At 48.3% G+C, this 18,188-nt stretch overlaps 1 long non-coding RNA gene across 1 annotated transcript; it reads left to right on the top strand.

Annotated features, from left to right (window-relative positions):
* The first annotated feature begins 11,648 nt into the window (after positions 1-11,648).
* On the top strand, positions 11,649-17,369 carry LOC125966357 (uncharacterized). The gene is made up of 2 exons (XR_011086413.1): positions 11,649-16,689; positions 16,783-17,369. It is a non-coding gene; the product is annotated as an uncharacterized lncRNA (long non-coding RNA).
* The last annotated feature ends 819 nt before the right edge of the window (positions 17,370-18,188 follow it).

The raw sequence follows: 18,188 nt of genomic DNA, 5'->3' as shown, positions 1-18,188 counted from the left end.
ACCGGCGCGGCCGGCGGACGCCCACGTGGCGTGCCGCAAGTCGGATCGCGCGCTCGGCCTCCGTGGATGGCCTCTGGGTGAGGTTGAGCCGGGGCGTCTCGGTTTCGCTGCCGTACGGTTCGCGCTAGGCCTGCGCGGGCGGCGCGGGGCGCGCGCTCGCGCGGCGGCCTAGCGCTGGAGTGCGACCCGCAAGTGGGGAGGAACCGTCCACCCAACGCCGGCGGTAGCCGGGGCCGGTGGGGGCCCTACCAAGGCGGGTCATGGGCGCATGTCGGTCAGGTTATAAGAGTGTTTTTTTCGCTCCGGGCTAGAGCCGGGTGAGGTCGTCTCGAACCACGTGCCTGAAGGCCGCCTCGCGCCGGATTCGGCCCCGCTCATTCGTCGGAGTGACCGCCCGACGCGGGCATCGCTAGATTAGCCGTGGCCCCGATCCTTCCCCATCGACAGCCTTTCGCCCCCTTCGCTCCGGCCTCTGAGGCGGCCGGTACCCCTTTCTTGGATGAGACAGAACCCTTGACGGGCCGTTCGCAGATTTTTGCCCGGCCTGTGTTTAAGGAGGCGGCCGGTACCTCCCTCCTTGGATGACCAACAACCCTTGACGGGCCATTCGCAGATTTTTGCCCGGCCTGTGTTTAAGGAGGCGGCCGGTACCTCCCTCCTTGGATGACCTTCTACCCTTGACGGGCCATTCGCAGATTTTTGCCCGGCCTGTGTTTAAGGAGGCGGCCGGTACCTCCCTCCTTGGATGACCTTCTACCCTTGACGGGCCATTCGCAGATTTTTGCCCGGCCTGTGTTTAAGGAGGCGGCCGGTACCTCCCTCCTTGGATGACCCACTACCCTTGACGGGCCCATTCGCAGATTTTTGCCCGGCCTGTGTTTAGGGAGGCGACCGGTCCTCCGTAGCTTGATCGGATTTCCCTTCCGGCCTGTGTTTAAGGAGGCGGCCGGTCCTCCGTAGCTTGATCGGATTTCCCTTCCAGCCTGTGTTTAAGGAGGCGGCTGGTCCTCCCCGGTCGGTTGCCAAGCGACCGGGACCCGCAAGTGGGCAGGAACCGTCCACCCAACGCCGGCGAGCCGGGGCCGGTGGGGGCCCTACCAAGGCGGGTCTAACTTCAGGCGGTGCAAACGGGGGAGGGGGGTAAGGACGGCTGCCGGGAGCAGACAGCCGTCCCCGGGAGGGGGTAGTAGCTTCGCGGCGGCCGCCGGGAGCAGACGGCCGTCCGCGGATTCTGCCAATGCCTGTAGGACTGGTCCACTGGTGCAGCCAAAACCACCTGGACCTGAACCCGCTCAAGACCGTGGAGATGACAGTGGACTTCAGGCGAGGCCCTTCACCACTTTCACCCCTCACTATCCGCAGTAATACTATTCTCTCCACAGACACCTTCAAGTTCCTGGGAACCACAATCTCTCGGGACCTGAAATGGACCGGCCACATAGACTCTGTCCGGAAGAAGGCCCAGCAGAGGCTGTACTTCCTGAGACAGCTCAAGAAGTTCAACCTGCCACGGGAGCTGCTGAAGACCTTCTACACTGCCATCATCCAGTCTGTCCTCTGCACCTCCATCACTGTCTGGTTTGGATCGGCCTCCAAACAAGACAAGCACAGACTGCAACGGACAATAAGGACTGCAGAAAAGATAATTGGAATCAACCTCCCATCTATCCAAGACTTGTACCTGTCCAGGACCAGGAAACGTGCAAGTAACATCTCAACAGACCCTTCGCACCCAGGTTGCAGCCTGTTTGAACTACTCCCCTCCGGACGCCGTTATAGAGCTCTGTACACTAAAACCAGCAGACACAGAGACAGCTTCTTCCCCCAGGCTGTCGCTCTGATGAACTCACACCACTCTTAGAGTCTCAGAGTCATTACTGTGCAATAACATCCCGCTTGCCACACCTTTTTTGTCTACACTGTTTGTACTATGTGTCCTCTCTGCATCCATTGCAGCCTGGTCATCCTAGAAGAGGGACCCTCCCATCTGTGGTCTCTTCTCAAGGTTTCTCATTTCCCCTAGCTGGAGTTTTGAGTTTTTCCTTGCCTTCTTGGGAGTTTAAGATCAGGGGGTGTTTGAGAATATCTTTCGTTCTTCACATGTCCTGAGTGTTGTTGTTAGTCACCTAAATGTTGAACAGAGGCTGTGATTTACCGAAGTCAAATTCCTTGTTTGGCACGCTCAAACATGGCGAATAAAAAACTCTTGAATCTTGAATCTTGAATCACCTATGAGTGTCAAGATAAGAGAGCCATTTCAGGTGGTGAGGGCTCTCCAACGAACATGGCTACACCATCGAACGGAACATACTTCATACAGAATGGCTGGTGGCTTTGTGGTCACAAGGTTTATCCGATGCTGCCCGCCAACTGGACAGGAGTGTGTGCACCAGTGTGGGTGACGGACCACACCTACAGGATACGACATCATCAGCTGACAGGAGCACACAACTCTTCTGGACGTCGACGCAGAGCAGTTGCAACCTTTGACCCTCATGACCCTGTCTGGGGTGCGAACGTTCCAGAGGACCATAAAGTATGGTCCGTCGGAGACAAAGTTGTCCTTGCGCTCTTCCCTCAGATTGGGGTTGGGAAACTATCGCTCTTCATCGAGACACTGAACTATCGTTTTCAATCCTTTGTGAATCTCTCACTGCAAGTCAACGATGGACAAAATAGAGAGATTCAGGCTATTAGACTGATGGTCTTGCAAAACAGGATGGTTCTGGACTTGTTGACGGCAGCACAAGGTGGTGTGTGCCACATCATTGGGACTTCCTGTTGCACATACATACCAGGAGAAAATGACACCCACATCAACGACGCCATGAATTCACTGAAGAACTTACAGCAGGCCATGTCTAATGACAAGGTCCCACATCAGTTTGATTTCTTTTCGTGGCTATTCTCTGGCAACTGGTGGCAACTGCTTTTGAAATTGCTGTCTCCTGTGCTTGTTGTGCTGGTGGTGTTGTGCTTGTTTACGTCCTGCGTTATCCCATGTTTGAAGTCTGCTGTGTCGAAGTTTGTGTCCTCTACTGTAGCCCAAGTTCATATACAACTTCTTAGAGATGACGGATGTGATGACGATAATGACACGTGGATTGCGTAGATGCTGTTCTGTTGACCATGTTTTACAGAAACTTGATGATTTGACCATCGAAAATGCTTCGCAAGTGATGGATACAATGATGTACTGTTTCTGTGTTTTTGTTTTTTATTGATAGCATTCTGGTCGCCTGTGGCAACGGGGCCGTGTAAGAATTTTCCTGCTAATAACATCTGGCCAGCAGGTTTTTCGCTTACACAATAAGTTTGATCTGGGGTATTGAGGTAATGCCTCATCTTCACTGGAAAGTGTTGCTATCATTGTTTGTTGTTTTTTATTTTTACTATTCTTCTTTCTTCATTATACATATATATGTGTGTTTTTTTTTTGACTTGTCTTTGTTGTTTGCGGTGGCATAATCATATGATAAAACAGGAGGGAGATGTTAGGGTTTTTCAAATTATCCTTATCGTATGATTATGTTGGAATGCAACCGGTAATAAATAACCTACCTTGTCTCATCCTACACAAGGTCGTAAAACATCCCCTGATATGTTTTGACTAGAGCACAAGGGCTTCCTTTTTCAGTTACTCTTACCCCCACTCTTTCTCTTAATAAATATGCTTTTGCAGTTGGGAGAGGCTCCAGATTTCATTCCTGTAGCGAGTGATCTCTCCACCTGCAGGTGTCTAAAAGAACTTGCCTGTCTCCCGTGTGGTTCTTGCACACAAGTTGAAGTGAGCAAATCTCTAACACATTACACAGTTCCTTAAGGGTCATTAAGCCATTTAGGCCTTATATCAAAAGACATTTGTTATTTCAAAGTGCTCAGAAATATCTATCAGATCATAAAGTTTATAAAAACCTTCCTCATTACCACTTATCAAAAATGTCTAGTTATGTCTTATTTATTGATTTGGTGTGTAGGTATAATTATATGCTTAAAATGTTTCTTTTATTGATTTAATATGTGAATATACTTGTCTGCTTATGTACTTTATTCAATGAGGTTTGAGCACATCTGTTTTTGTAGCTACACAGGACTTTTTGTATTTTGACCCCATTTCCTTCACTCCCTCTGTTGACCTCAGTTTAACTGAGGTCACAAAAATCGTTGATGCCACCAGGGTCCCTCTGTTGGCACACAACGTCCCTCTGTGGAGCCGCTTCAAGTTCCTCTGTGGGGCCACCAATGAGTGAGAAAAAAATAATTGTAACATTTGTAAAAGATAGAGAGTGGAAAGGCAATTGGCCTCGACGGCATTCCAGTGACAGCATGGAACTATCAAGGAAAGATGGCAGGGGAGATTCTTAAAAAGCGAGAAGATTCCCGGAAAGGTGTTGACTTCTATTTTTTATTACAGACCACGGCGATGCGCGGAACTGTAGTAGCTACAGAGGTATTGTTATGTTGATTAAGCAAAGCATGAAGTTATCGGAAAGAATGTTAGAAGCGAGGCTTGGAAATCTCTACTGGCCAAAATAATGGAGAGTGTGGCAGAGATGAAGATGTTGCAGGACATGCAGCTGGTTGGTGTGACCGCACAGAAAGATATGGAAACTATTACTCTGCAGTCGCGGCCGCTAACAGGTGCAGCCGAAGGAAGTGGAAGATGAGAAAGAAAATGTGAAAGAAAAATACATAAACAAATAACGAAATACATACATACATACGTATATAGTACATACATATAGACAGTCAGTCACTCAATGAATCACTCAATGAATCACTCAGTCAATCAATAAACCAATCAGTCAATCAATCAATCAATAAATCAATCACACAGGTGTTAACTAATTTGTAATTGTATTGCAAGCAATTTAAACTCTAATGGAATATGTGGATGTCCATATCTGTTTTATCAAATTCTAATCCTACTTTACCTTAGGACAAATTGTGCTTCATATTCATGTGTCTTCCCATGGGCTCACCACCTGTGGGAGGGGCCGAAGGGGTCGGGTGCAATGTGAGCTGGGCGGCAGCCAAAGGCGGGGACCTTGGCGGTCTGATCCCCGGCTGCAGAAGCTGGCTCTTGGGACATGGAATGTCACCTCTCTGGCTGGAAAGGAGCCCGAGCTGGTGTGCGAGGCAGAAAGATTCCGACTAGATATAGTCGGACTAGCCTCCACACACAGTTTGGGTTCCGGTACAAGCCCTCTCGAGAGGGGCTGGACTCTCTTCCACTCTGGAGTTGCCCACGGTGAGAGGCGTCGAGCAGGTGTGGGTATACTTATTGCCCCCCGGCTGGGCGCCTGCACATTGGGGTTCACCCCGGTGAACGAGAGGGTAGCCTCCCTCCGCCTTCGGGTGGGGGGACGGGTCCTGACTGTTGTTTGTGTCTATGCACCAAACAGCAGCTCAGAGTACCCACCCTTCTTGGGGTCCCTGGAGGAAGTGCTGGAGAGCGCTCCTTCTGGGGACTCTATCGTTCTACTGGGTGACTTCAATGCTCACGTGGGCAATGACAGTGAGACCTGGAAGGGCGTGATTGGGAGGAACGGCCCCCCTGATCTGAACCCGAGCGGTGTTCTATTGTTGGACTTCTGTGCTCGACACGGATTTTCAATAATGAACACCATGTTCAAACATAAGGGTGTCCATGTGTGCACTTGGCACCAGGACACCCTAGGCCGCAGTTCGATGATCGACTTTGTAGTCGTGTCATCGGATTTGCGGCCGCATGTTTTGGACACTCGGGTGAAGAGAGGGGCGGAGCTGTCAACTGATCACCACCTGGTGGTGGGTTGGCTCCGATGGTGGGGGAAGATGCCGGTCCGACCTGGCAGACCCAAACGCTCTGTGAGGGTCTGCTGGGAACGTCTGGCAGAATCTCCTGTCAGGAAGAGCTTCAACTCCCACCTCCGGCAGAGCTTTTCCCACGTCCCGGGGGAGGCGGGGGACATTGAGTCTGAGTGGACCATGTTCCGCGCCTCCATTGTTGAGGCGGCCGACCGGAGCTGTGGCCGTAAGGTCGTTGGTGCCTGTCGTGGCGGCAACCCCCGAACCCGCTGGTGGACACCGGCGGTAAGGGATGCCGTCAAGCTGAAGAAGGAGTCCTATCGGGCCGTTTTGGCCTGCGGGACTCCGGAGGCAGCTGACGGGTACCGGATGGCCAAGCGGAACGCGGCTTCGGCGGTTGCTGAGGCAAAAACCCGGGCGTGGGAGGAGTTCGGTGAGGCCATGGAGAATGACTTTCGGACGGCTTCGAGGAAATTCTGGTCCACCATCCGGCGTCTCAGGAGGGGGAAGCAGTGCAACGTCAACACTGTTTACAGTGGGGATGGCGTGCTGCTGACCTCGACTCGGGACGTCGTGAGTCGGTGGGGAGAATACTTCGAAGACCTCCTCAATTCCACCTACACGCCTTCCATTGAGGAAGCAGGGCCTAGAGACTCTGAGGCGGATTCTCCAATCTCTGGGGTCGAAGTCATTGAGGTAGTTAAAAAACTCCTCGGTGGCAAGGCCCCGGGGGTGGATGAGATCCGCCCAGAGTTCTTAAAGGCTCTGGATGTTGTGGGGCTGTCATGGCTGACACGCCTCTACAACGTTGCGTGGACATCGGGGACAGTGCCTCTGGATTGGCAGACTGGGGTGGTGGTTCCCCTCTTTAAGAAGGGGGACCGGAGGGTGTGTTCCAATTACAGGGGAATCACACTCCTCAGCCTCCCTGGTAAGGTCTATTCAGGGGTGCTGGAGAGGAGGGTCCGTCGGGAGGTCGAACCTCGGATTCAGGAGGAGCAGTGTGGCTTTCGTCCTGGCCGTGGAACAGTGGACCAGCTCTACACCCTCGGCAGGATCCTCGAGGGTGCATGGGAGTTTGCCCAACCAGTCCACATGTGTTTTGTGGACTTGGAGAAGGCGTTCGACCGTGTCCCTCGGGAGGTTCTGTGGAGGGTGCTTCGGGAGTACGGGGTGCCGAGCCAACTGATAAGGGCGGTTCGGTCCCTGTATCACCGATGCCAGAGTCTGGTCCGCATTTCCGGCAGTAAGTCGGATTCGTTCCCAGTGAGGGTTGGACTCCGCCAAGGCTGCCCTTTGTCACCGATTCTGTTCATAATTTTTATGGACAGAATTTCTAGGCGCAGCCGAGGCGTTGAGGGGGTCCGGTTTGGGGACCTCAGCATCGCGTCTCTGCTTTTTGCAGATGATGTGGTGCTGTTGGCTTCTTCAGGCCGTGATCTCCAGCTCTCGCTGGAACGGTTCGCAGCCGAGTGTGAAGCGGTCGGGATGAGGGTCAGCACCTCCAAATCCGAGTCCATGGTCCTCGATCGGAAAAGGGTGGAATGCCCTCTCCGGATCGGGGATGAGATCCTGCCCCAAGTGGAGGAGTTCAAGTATCTTGGAGTCTTGTTCACGAGTGAGGGGAGGATGGAGCGTGAGATCGACAGGCGGATCGGTGCAGCGTCGGCAGTAATGCGGACCCTGTACCGGTCCGTTGTGGTGAAGAGAGAGCTGAGCCAAAAGGCAAAGCTCTCAATTTACCGGTCGATTTACGCTCCTACCCTCACCTATGGTCACGAGCTATGGGTCGTGACCGAAAGAACGAGATCTCGGATACAAGCGGCCGAAATGAGTTTTCTCCGCAGGATGTCCGGGCTCTCCCTTAGAGATAGGGTGAGAAGCTCGGTCATCCGGGAGAGACTCGGAGTAGAGTCGCTACTCCTCCACGTTGAGAGGAGCCAGATGAGGTGGCTCGGGCATCTTATCAGGATGCCTCCTGGACGCCTCCCTGGGGAGGTGTTCCGGGCATGTCCCACCGGTAGGAGACCCCGGGGACGACCCAGGACGCGCTGGAGAGACTATGTCTCTCAGCTGGCCTGGGAACGCCTTGGGATCCCCCGGGATGAGCTGGATGAAGTGGCTGGGGAGAGGGAAGTCTGGGAGTCCCTCCTGAAGCTGTTGCCCCCGCGACCCGACCCCGGATAAGCGGAAGAAGATGGATGGATGGATGGATATTCATGTGTCATTACTCGAATTGCAAATTGTCTTCACTTTTAATAATATTTTATTTTATTTTTAAATATTAGACCAGTTTTTATTTGTCTGATTTGAAAGCGAGTTACTTGTCAGTTTGTTTTGTAGCTTTTACTCTGTATAATATGAGGTGCTCACACATTTATTTGGGTATGACAGTCATACCGGTCCTCCGAAAGAAGCTATGACTACACTGCGGCCCGTGAACAAATGAGTTTAACACCCCTGGTACAAGGGATAGCCTTCTCATTGATCAATCACATATCTTAAATCATGCTTTTCCTCCTTTGAAGCGACTATGTACTTCAAACCCAAACGGCACCATTTTATAGGGAAAAAACTTGTTGAATATATTTGTTTTCGACATAATACTTCCGCAATCATCTTAAATTTGTTCAGTTTATCAATCCCTTCCATTGTTTATCCTGCAAATGAATCACGTGAATAATGTGTTATTCAAACTTTAATTTTCATAATCCACCTGTTCCCAATTTGTTTGGAGTCTGTATGTTATTGTTCTATTTTTTTTTTTTTTTTACATTTAATACTCTCCCACCTATTTTATCCTATCTTGTGAAGGTCTACAGTTTATTATAAGCTATTTTGAAACTCTTCACACTTGTTACCAGGCTTTGGCTCCATCTCATGATGTTGTCTCCCATTCACTTCATTTCTGCCGAGCTGCTTCTTCTCCTCCGTCCAGCATGTTGAAGACTTAAAAACCATCAAATCTGAAAATGTCACGGATCGGATGGAACATGGAGCAGGGCGACCAAGTGCAGCTTGGACCAGGGTTTATTGAGGGAAAAGGGAAGTGGAACGAGGCATCGAGGGAAACAGACGAGAACTGGCAAACTAATAACATGAGAGACTGACCAACAGGGATTGCAAACAGAAACTGACTCGAAACAGACAGGAACCACAAGGACAGCAAACGGGACGACATCGACGATCCGACAGGGAGTGAGGGGCAGACAGGACTTATATACACGACAGGTAACGAGAGGCAGGTGGGAATAATCAAACTGATCATGGGCACACAGGAGGGGAGGGGCGAGCACACAGACACACGAACAGAACTATGAAACGATCGGGGACGAGTCCTGACAGAACCCCCCACAAGGGACGGCTCCTGACGTCCCAAAAAACAAACAACTAGGGGAACCGAACCGCACTAGGGCGGCAACTAGGGGAACCGAACCGCACTCGGGCGGAGACTTGGGGGACAGAACCGCGCTCGAGCGGCGACTTGGGGAACCGAACCGCGCTCGGGCGGCGACTTGGGGAACCGAACCACGCTCGGGTGGCGGCTTGGGGGACAGAACCGCACTCGGGCGGCGACTTGGGGAACCAAACCGTGCTCGGGCGGCGACTTGGGGAACCGAACCGTGCTCGGGCGGCGACTTGGGGAACAGAACCGCGCTCGGGCGGCTACTTGGGGAAACAGAACCGCGCTCGGGCGGCGACTTAGGGGACAGAACCGCACTCTGGCGGCGACTTGGGGGACAGAACCGCACTCTGGCGGCAACTTGGGGGACAGAACCGCACTCGGGCGGCGACTTGGGGAACCGAACCGCACTCGGGCGGCGACTTGGGGATCCGAACCACACACGGGCGGCGACTTGGGGAACCAGAACCGCACTCTGGCGGCGACTTGGGGGACAGAACCGCACTCGGGCGGCGACTTGGGGAACCGAACCGCACACGGGCGGCAACTTGTGGAACCGAACCGCACACGGGCGGCGACTTGGGGAAACGAATCGCACTCGGGCGGCAACTTGGGGAAACAGAACCGCACTCTGCGGCAAACGGAGAGTCTGAACCGCGTGCAGCGGCAACAGTCACAGCCACACGCACGGCGGCATACAGGAAGCCAGAGCTGCACGTAGCAGCAGGAGTCAGTGTTTCAGCATTGGGGGCAGGGTCTGTGATGATCGCGGGTCCGGCATTGTTGGCACGAGGCCCGGCAATGCCGCGGGTCCGGTGACGCTGGGATGGAGCCCGTTGGCGGCCGCGAGTCTGATGGCGCAGGGAGGCATTCTGATGGCGGCCGCGGGTCCGGCGTCGCTGCAGTGAAGTCCGATTGCGGCCGCGAAGCCGCTGGTGCCAGAAGCACTCCGATGGCGGCCGCGGGTCCGGCATCGCGGCAGCAGAGTCTGATCGCGGCCGCAAAGCCGCTGGCGCCAGAAGCACTCTGATGGCGGCCGCGGGTCCGGCGTTGTCGGAACAAAGTCCGATGGTGGCCACGGGTCTGGCGTTCCGGCAGCAGAGTCCCAACGCTGCCGCGAAGCCCATGGCGCTGGAACATGCACGGATTGGCGGTCGTGGATTGGGCATCGCAGCAGGATCTGATGGAGGAGGGGGGTCCAAGCGCTGGTCGTTGTAGTGGTCGGATCGTTCTGTCACGTTCAGGGGTGGAGTATGGAGCAGTAGGACCAAGTGCAGCTTGGACCAGGGTTTATTGAGGGAAAAGGGAAGTGGAACGAGGCATCGAGGGAAACAGACGAGAACTGGCAAACTAATAACATGAGAGACTGACCGACAGGGATTGCAAACAGAAACATACTCAAAACAGACAGGAACCACAAGGACAGCAAACGGTACGACATCGACGATCCGACAGGGAGTGAGGGGCAGACAGGACTTATATACACAACAGGTAACGAGAGGCAGGTGGGAATAATCACACTGATCATGGGCACACAGGAGGGGAGGGGCGAGCACACAGACACACGAACAGAACTATGAAACGATCGGGGACGAGTCCTGACAGAAAACACTTAAAATCTCACAATTCCCCCCTTTGTTTTGTTTTTTTCTTCCACCTCCCCCATTTGACACATTCTAAAAAATGTGTCACAATGGTTAAAAAGTAAAAATAACAATGTCCATGGTGACATACTGTTGGAATAATTTTAAGTGAAGCTTTGGCCTGCCAGACTTGGAGGCCTCGCCTTTACGAGTTTATCTTTCCTTTTATCTAGGTTCTTCCTTTTTAGTGATAGGGATGTCTTTTGATCCCTGTCAGCCATTTGTATCCTTCCTGTCCTTATGTTGTCTGTGTGTTTTGGTTCCCGTAAGAGGCCTTCACTAACAATGAGCAGGGCTTATTTGCATAGGTGACATGTTCTTTGTTTGATTCACAGGAACTTCATTCCTTTTATATTTAGATGTAGGTTTGGTTCATAGATTGTAGTTTATCAGACCTATTCTTCTTTGTTAAGGGTTACATACAGTTAGAAGTAGTTGCATAAAAGTTATCCCATATTTACTCAATGTTTGTTTAAGGAACTGCATACCGGTTACCTCACATTTGTTTAATGTGTGTTGAAATGTTTAGGACAAGTTACTTATTATTATTATGTGTTAATTACCAAGTAGATAAAGTTAGCAAAGGTCTAGTTGCATTTGTTCCACAGCAAAGCGGCAATCAACGTGCGTCAGGGTATTTGTTGACCTGAGGACAAGTCAGCCAACTGTGAAGGAAGACAGCCGGGGACAGCCTCTGCGGGGGGTCACGAGCCAACAGCGGAGTGCTAATTCACACCACACTACATTCTTTTGCTAATCAGGGTTGCTACAGACACAATCCCCCTCCCTTTAGTGTAGCAACGCTTCTGTAACCAGGGCAACCATAACATTAAAAAGAGGGGCACGTGGAGTAAGGACTCAGAACTGATGGAGGTTGTAACTGAGATTGCTTTCTCTATCGTTCTCCTCGCGAGTAAACCTGTTCTGGTTGTCTTCTCCTCTTCATTCCAGCGAGTGATTTAATGTCTAATCGTATTTAGACCTAACATTTAATTGGTCCTTCGAGCCGGATGCCAACACACCTGAGGATTCCAGCGGACGGCAGCAGAGATCCAGAAAGACCGCGCGCGGCAGGACCTTCCTAGGTGGGGTCCTAGAATCCTTTTCAAAGGCTGGCTGTCTGCTCGTCAGCTGGGATCTAAGGGTTGAAGGCAGTCCGAGGTGCAGAGGTGAAGAGAACCAGAGGGTGAGTTTGTTTTTTTTATATAAAAGGAATGAGCGGCCGAGGGCTCGTTGTGCCCTATAAAAGTCCTAGGACAGAACGGAAAGGTTCGTTCTAAAGGTACCAAAACGGAAAGGTCCGTTTAAATAAAAGTTACACAACGCAGGTGTAACAAACCGGTTAAAGGACAGAGGTGTCCGACGGAGAGGCCCGTCAAAAGAAAAAGGTCAGCAGAAGTCCACGTGATGCCAAAAATTCCGTAATACTGAGTGATTGGGAGTGTGAATGGGAAGACGTATCACTAGATACAGTATTCCATATTAAAGCAGTGGGGAACACATAACGTGGTTCTGTGGACGCAATAGGCAAGGATTCTCCACCAGAACGCTGGTAGAAGTGAGAATCACCACAGGATCTTTTCGTTATCCCACTGGAAACACCCGACTTTAGAAACCCCTATGGTTTTACAGTTGGGACCAAATTGATTAAAATGGGGAACGGGAAGAGTAAAAATAATATCCGAGATAATCTTAAATGTAAAGATTGGAAAATAATTGAAAGGCAGGATCCCGACCGATTTAAAAACCTCGATAAATGGGTTAAGAAATATAAATTTGAGGGACAACTAAAAACAACCAAATTGATAGAACTTAGAGGCGCCATGAAAGAGAAAACAAAGAGAGACCCTAGAAAAATGAAAAAAGAAGGAGATGAGGATGTGGTGTTTTGGCTCAAAGTAGCAGGAGAGAGAGAGAGGGGAGAAAAAGAGAAAGTGGAAAAGGCACTGTATTGTAGGAAGGAAGATGATGAGACTGGGCCTAATGGTAGGCAGGCAAGAGATAATCAAAATTTACAGAGAGCTAGAGAAGAAGGGGGAGGTGTAGAGGAAGTAGAGAAGCGCGTAGGGAAAGCACATGCTACAACTTCAAAACATAAGGTCATAGAGAAGTTGTATCCACAAGTACCCGACACTGGTGCACAAGATGGGTCAACCCCCCCTTATGGGTTAACAGACAGAGCCACCAGACAGAAAAACCCAATAGAAATGGATTGGTCAAAGGAAATGAGAGCAAATTATACAGAAATAGGGAGAACAAAGCAAAATGATAATGAAACCTTTGATGAATATCGAGTGCGCATGACAGAAGTATTTAAATTACACAGTGGACTGGTGGAAGATAATGCGCCCCAAGGGGCTTATCAACAGCAATTAAAAAATGCCATCCACGTAGGGTCCAGGCCAGCAATACAAATTAGGGTGATCAATAATTATATAGGCATGACCACCGGAACTTTGGAGGAATACATAAATCACGCCCTCCATGCAGAAAGAGTAGTAATAGACAAACAAAAACGAAAACAAATGAAAGCTCCGAAATACACTTTTCTGGTAGACCAGGATAGTGACACTTTTTACCAAAATGCAGGCAGAGGACAGAAAGGCCAGAGAGGGCGAGGAGCAATGTCTAACAGAGAAGGCTTTAGGGGCCGAGGAAGAGGAGTTGTGCACCCTCCAATAGAATGCTGGAGTTGCGGAGAAAAAGGTCACATGGCACGTGACTGCACATATAAACAAAAACAATAATAACTAGTACAAGATCAAAATACATCAGATTCTCATGTAATAAAGTGGGGACCTGGCAGCCAAAATTAAAGAGAAATTAGCTTAAATATACAGGAGATATTTGTGTTAAAAGGATAAAGTAAGATAAAGAAACACTGAAGTTAAAATTTGCAAAATAAATGGAACTGAATTACAAATAGCTCCTGAAACTAAAATGGAGAATAAATCTGACATGTAAGATGAGCAAAAAGGGTGTTCTTAGTACGCTCTATGTGGTCTTATATGTTGTGCGTCAACCTTTTGTGCTGGTGTTTGTGTGTGCGTGCGCGCAGAGGATCCTCATGAATGTTGTGTATACGTGTGAGCGTGTGAGTGAGATGTGTGTCCTATGTGTGTTCAGGAGGCTGTTGAGCAATAATAGGGTAATTGAGAAGTGGATGATGGTGTGCTTAAGTTGGTTGGAGAACCTAAGATGAGCAGTGTGTGGCAGTAGAGAAAATAAGACGTGTGTGGCAGAAAGTGACGAGAACGGTGGCTTGATAGGAAGCGTGCCTGCGCTCGCGCGTAGTCGCAGGTCGGGGCTGTGCGCGTAGGCCTGTGCTATGCTCGTGTGGGCGGTGGGCCGGCATCATGATTGTTGCAGGAAATGGCCAGCCTGTGACCAATCAACATTGATGCCGCGTCCCCCCCCTCGCACGGGGGGTGCTATGGCTGTGGGCGAGGCAGTGAAAGTGTGAGTTTCTCAGAGAATGTTTGAAGCAGGGTGATGCTTAAGGAAGATGTGACAACATTAGCATGAACGATGAAAGGCACTGATGAAAAAAAAAAAAAAAAGAAAAAAGGTATAACCAAAACGTCAAAATAGAGGATGACGTTTGCGCAGCGTTGTTTGTTGGTATTGCTTGTGATCTGTGTCTCTGCTGTTTTTGTGTTGTCTGTGTGCTGTCAGTGTTATGTGTTAAAAGGATGAAATTGGCTAATATACGTAGGTGCACAAAATAATTTATTAGACTGTAGTCTATCTGATTTGCACCGCAAAACAAAATCAATTTTGAAAAAATAGGAAGTAAAGAAAAGCAAGCAATTTGTTTATGGGCAGAAACTGGTCCACACTGCATTAATGCCTAGCCTTGATGAAACAAAAGTTGAGAGATGGAAAGAACTTGCTTTCTGGAATTGGATGAAGAAAAATTATGTAATAATGACATTTCAAAGCTAAATTTAAAATTTGAGAATAAGAGAACGATTGAGCTAGTTAAAGTTAAGAAACAACAACAATTAACTATTATATTAATTCACTGGCAGTTATTTTGTTGATTTTTTTCCGATTGGTGGATTGGTTTGTCACTTTGAGAAAGAAAAACTTCCGATGCAAATGGGCAGCAATATTATGTGCTCGTACAAATGAACCGATACATATGGGCAGCAATATTGAGCCATGAAGTTGTCACGTGATGTTGACTTGACACATGGCTCAACAGGGGGGATGAGAGGGCAGTTCAGTCCGCTTTATACAACATATGGATTTGATTCATATTCAAAACATTTATAAAAAAAAAAAAAAAAACTGTAGAGCTTGTTTACCATGTGCTAAACTCAATCCACAGGGTTATAATGCCTGGTCATAATAGATGCATTCTCAAAATGGATTGACTTGGCTTCAAAGTAAACACTGAATGCCTTAACAGTGGCAAAAATGTTATGTAACGAAATAATACCTTGGCAACAACAGCTGTAGAAGTTAAAGAATGAAATTAATATCTCTAAAATGAATGTTTGATAATTGGTTTCAGGAAATTACCTATAAGAGTAACTGGTAAAAGAAACGATTGATTGCTGATGGCAAAACAAGCTGCAAACCAGAGAGAAAAAAAAAGAACAAATTGAATATGTCATGTGTATGGGTTTGCGACCGATTCTTTATGTTGTACCATTACCATTGACCAAAGATTGTGTGAAATCTGTCACGTCTACTGATTGTGAAATGTACAACAGAGCGTTCGATATAATATCCGTTGAGGAAAAGAAAAGAAACCACTGCTTCTAGAGAATGTAGTAAAGCAAAATTGTATATGTATCGACACGCCAAGATCTGGGGAAAAGCTGGTAAAAACCAAAATGTCTTTAAATTTGAGAGGCGACGAATATCTGACTTTAATTGATGCAATTAGAGTCCCCAGAGGAGTTCCTGATTAATAAGAATTAATTGACCAAATTGCAGCAAGATGGGAGTCTTCCATTTGTTGGTGGTGTACGATAAACAAAAACGTAGACAGGATAAATTACATCCATTACAACGTGCAAAAATTGGGCAATTGGACACAAGCGGGGCTTGAGGCAGTGCATGAACAGCTAGCCACGACTTCCCTAATGGCCTTCCAGAATCGCGTTGCTCTTGATATGTTGTTGTCTGAGAAAGGAGGGGTCTGTGCAATGTTCGGAGAATGTACCTTTATCCCCAACAACACCGCCCCTGATGGGAGCCTGACAAAGGCCATTGCAGGCCTGCGATCCCTCAACACGAGGATGAAAGAGCACTCTGGCGTGGACACATCAATGTGGGACAACTAGATGCATGGGAAGTATAAAGCACTTGTGTCCTCAATTATAATATCAGTTGCAGTATTTACTGCTATACTCACCTTGTGTGGATGTTGTTGTATTCCATGTCTGCGTGCTCTGTTTAATCGTCTCATCACTACAGCAATATCGCCCATGGAAGACAAGATGGCCCGGGTATGCCTAATGTCTGAACGCCAACATGTTGATGATAACGATGAAGATGAAATTTTTGCACTTGAGTTTACAGACTTTTTTCCAGATCTGGGTGTTTCAGAATGATGATGATGCAACAACTAACCTTTTGGGTGTAAACATATTTGTGCTCATACCTGTGATCCGACAACTGAAAATCGGGTGAAGTGGTTGTTCTTGGTGATGAAAAACTTGAGCTAATATGTGATAAACAGGGAGGAATGTTGGAATAATTTTAAGTGAAGCTTTGGCCTGCCAGACCTGGAGGCCTCGCCTTTACGAGTTTATCTTTCCTTTTATCTAGGTTCTTCCTTTTTAGTGATAGGGATGTCTTTTGATCCCTGTCAGCCATTTGTATCCTTCCTGTCCTTATGTTGTCTGTGTGTTTTGGTTCCCGTAAGAGGCCTTCACTAACAATGAGCAGGGCTTATTTGCATAGGTGACATGTTCTTTGTTTGATTCACAGGAACTTCATTCCTTTTATATTTAGATGTAGGTTTGGTTCATAGATTGTAGTTTATCAGACCTATTCTTCTTTGTTAAGGGTTACATACAGTTAGAAGTAGTTGCATAAAAGTTATCCCATATTTACTCAATGTTTGTTTAAGGAACTGCATACCGGTTACCTCACATTTGTTTAATGTGTGTTGAAATGTTTAGGACAAGTTACTTATTATTATTATGTATTAATTACCAAGTAGATAAAGTTAGCAAAGGTCTAGTTGCATTTGTTCCACAGCAAAGCGGCAATCAACGTGCGTCAGGGTATTTGTTGACCTGAGGACAAGTCAGCCAACTGTGAAGTAAGACAGCCGGGGACAGCCTCTGCGGGGGGTCACGAGCCAACAGCGGAGTGCTAATTCACACCACACTACATTCTTTTGCTAATCAGCGTTGCTACAGACACAATCCCCCTCCCTTTAGTGTAGCAACGCCTCTGTAACCAGGGCAACCATAACATTAAAAAGAGGGGCACGTGGAGTAAGGACTCAGAACTGATGGAGGTTGTAACTGAGATTGCTTTCTCTATCGTTCTCCTCGCGAGTAAACCTGTTCTGGTTGTCTTCTCCTCTTCATTCCAGCGAGTGATTTAATGTCTAATCGTATTTAGACCTAACACATACCCATCGCCAGCTGGACTTCGGTGTACCTCCAGATGCCATCCTGGCCTGGAATCACCAATTCTCAGTCCCTGAAACTCGACTGGCATTATCTCACATGGCTGTATGAACAAAAGCCACCACCAACCTTCAGCTGTGCATACAGCTCTCCGTACAATAAACATCCATAATACCAAAAAATGAAAGTCATAATGATAAAAAATAATCCATGTCAAACGTATGAAATTAAAAATTGGAGCCTGCCGAGCCTGTCATGAAAACGATCACATTTACAAACTCATTATGAAAAGTAAGGGGTTAATTGTTAATGCATGTTCACAGACATGACACAAAATTCTCCAAGACTGCAGTTGACAACCTGCAAAGTAAACACAAGTTTAACAAATAAAGCACAATCTGCTCCCTGGGTTGCTGTTAGAGGCTGCAATACAATTAGGTAAAACATCAAAACAAAGCAAGTCATCACAAATTCCGTCACATACATTTCGTTACACTGTCAGGTAAGTCCAGAGTTGTTGTCATACACTGTCTTGGCTCAGAGTCTTGATTGTCAATGCTGGTATAGTCACGTCTGGTCATAATCTTGAAATGGGCCTTCTCCATTGAAGTCTTTTGTTGTCAATGGTGCCCCAGAGTAATCCTAAACCCATATTTAGTCCAAAATTAGCCCTGATCAATCTTGCTTTTTCAAATCTGTAGTATCTTTATATTTTTCAGGTGAGAGGAATGTTATCCTCTGCTGTGATCACAT

Source organism: Syngnathus scovelli, unplaced genomic scaffold, assembly GCF_024217435.2.
Source record: "Syngnathus scovelli strain Florida unplaced genomic scaffold, RoL_Ssco_1.2 HiC_scaffold_34, whole genome shotgun sequence".
Lineage (NCBI taxonomy): Eukaryota > Metazoa > Chordata > Actinopteri > Syngnathiformes > Syngnathidae > Syngnathus > Syngnathus scovelli.
The sequence above is the reverse complement of the archived record's forward strand: the minus strand, read 5'-3'. Positions and strand labels throughout refer to the sequence as shown.